Genomic DNA, 2392 nt, shown 5'->3' with positions numbered 1-2392 from the left:
CTGTTTTGTGTTGGAAGCTGTGATTCTGGCCCCAACCTGATGTTAAGGCAACCATTTAAGATGCACATATCTTAAAGCTCTGTATTTCCCTTTTCTACATGTGCCATACTACTACCCACAGGATTACTGATCTGGAACTGTGCAAACTTATTTTCAGCAGAATCTTCACAATGCAGCCCTCCATGATCTGAAGTTATCTGTAGAAAGAGTCCTACACATTATTATACTTAAAATGTCCTTCACCATCTGAAAGTATCATTGCAAAGATTTATTGCATGCTGCCTTTGTCCTTGAGCAATAACATCTGTAATAACATTGGAAAGAGCTGCATTTACTATGATTCTCTTACCTCTGAAATGTCGCTTAATGAGGCCTGTCTTAAATAGGCACAACTCCCAAGGCTTATTGCCAATTCTCTCTGAGCCTGAGTTTTCATCTGTACCTGCCAGAAGGTTGATTTAATGGGAAAAATAATTCTTCTATCTTTAATAATAAAGCCTTGTATATAACACTAGATTTACCTGGGCATCCAGTTTTAAAACTTTTTGAAGACATTGATTTTTAATCCACCAAAGGTCCTTCTGATAGCTAAAATGGTACAAAGCTGAGTTCAACACAGGATACATCAAAAAAAGCTGTAGCAGCCTTGATTTTTGGTTCCCATCTGCCCTACTCCTTTCACAGCCATGCACAGGCGTATTCAAAAGGCCAAATATTGACTGTGGCTAGGCTTATATTAAACTATTTTGATGGCTTTGGTGGAGCAAAGGGGAAGAAGTGAGAGAGGCTCCTGCATTATGCACAGTATCCAGAGATAAAATTCTTTGGGAATGGTCCAGTTTTAAAGCCCTGTTCTTCCTGTTCTGTGTATGACAGAATATGCTACACTTCAAGAGGCAGTGAATTTCACCATGAGAAGTCTCCGAGTACTTTCATTTCTGCCTGTCCACAAATGTTTTCAATTCTGAACCTTTCTTCTTTTTCTGAATATGATGCTAAAGAGCTCTCCCATCAATAAATGCTGAAAATACTCTCTCTAGCCACCAAGTAGTACGTGCTATCTACATGAAGAACCTGTTAACAGCCTTTCTTGATTTTCTTCCTCTAATCCATTGTATCTTGGTGAGATTCAAAAACATGTAGCTTTAAAAATATGAACAGCTATTACTCAAATCTACATCCATCTCAAAGTCCAGTGACACTCCATTTTAGTTTTCGCTGTTTTCCCACCTCAGTGCTAAAGATCAGAGATACTTTAGAAGAGTGTGTGGTCTTCTACTGTTACTCAGCCTAACCAGCACTGGCTGCCATTACTTCTGACACAAAAGCCCAGGAAATCCTTGATCTAAATTGCCTGTATTTTTGCATCTTTCTGGCAGGTTGCAACTCATCTCTTCTTCTTCACTTCTGCCATTATCACTCCTGAAATAGCAGGACATGCTCTGCCTGTGGTAAGCAGAGATATTGAGTTCAAGTCTGTGATGAGGCAGCAGGGGCAATCACTGCCACTCCATCTGCTTCCTGATGACTGGTATTTCTCCTGCCTTACCAAGGAACCCTTCTGATTTCATTGATGAAGTAGTAAAAGAAATGGGTCCTGGTAATTAGTGATCAGCCACCCTACCGGCAATGTCTCTCTATACAGAGAAGAGTGCAAATAAGCAGTAGGCAAGTCAAGCACCTGGTACAGTGTATGGACATTGCCTTCCAGTTAAGAGAACTGGTGTCCATATCTTTCTTTTTTGAATGCTATCACACCTGACAACAATCATACCAACATCTAGGGGAGAGGGCTCTTGTAGGTCTGGAGTGGAAATACCTGTGAAAACTGTGAGGATACAGGAGATCCAAACCATTTCCAAAGCACAATTCTGTCTAGCGTGCTACCGCACAGTTTCCCACGTTTTACTTCTAGTGCCAGCTACCCTTTCCCCAAGACACAGAATCAGGGAGGGCACAGTCTGGTCAATATCCTTGACTCACCACACTAATCAGCTGCACGCTGACCCCTGCTCCACTCAGGCAACACTGCCAGACATTTCTCCCTACCCCCACTTCCCTGGGGAAGCAAACGCTTTAAGCGCTACCCAGCCCGAGAAGCACAGCAAAGCAGACTCCGCTACAGCCGCACACCCCTACCCCCAAGAAATGCTTCACTTCACACCTCATGAAGACCTCAGAGGGGAGTGATGCTCCACCTCCCCCCGCCCGCGTCTTCCCCGCTGTCACAGCCCTTCCTACCGCCCCGCCCGCCACACACGTGCCTGCAGCTAGCGCCCGGGCGCGCCGTCGGGGCGGGTGGGAGCCGCCGCCTCCCCGGCACCGCCCGCGCTGCGCGTCGCTCGCAGTCGGACGCGAGGAGCCGGTGGCTGTTCTGACGCCGCCGCGTACC

The sequence above is a fragment of the Centrocercus urophasianus genome, unplaced genomic scaffold (genome assembly GCF_019232065.1).
Source record: "Centrocercus urophasianus isolate 14NV4802_14NV808 unplaced genomic scaffold, USGS_Curo_1.0 seq_10, whole genome shotgun sequence".
In the NCBI taxonomy this organism is placed as follows: Eukaryota; Metazoa; Chordata; class Aves; order Galliformes; family Phasianidae; genus Centrocercus; species Centrocercus urophasianus.
The sequence above is the reverse complement of the archived record's forward strand: the minus strand, read 5'-3'. Positions refer to the sequence as shown.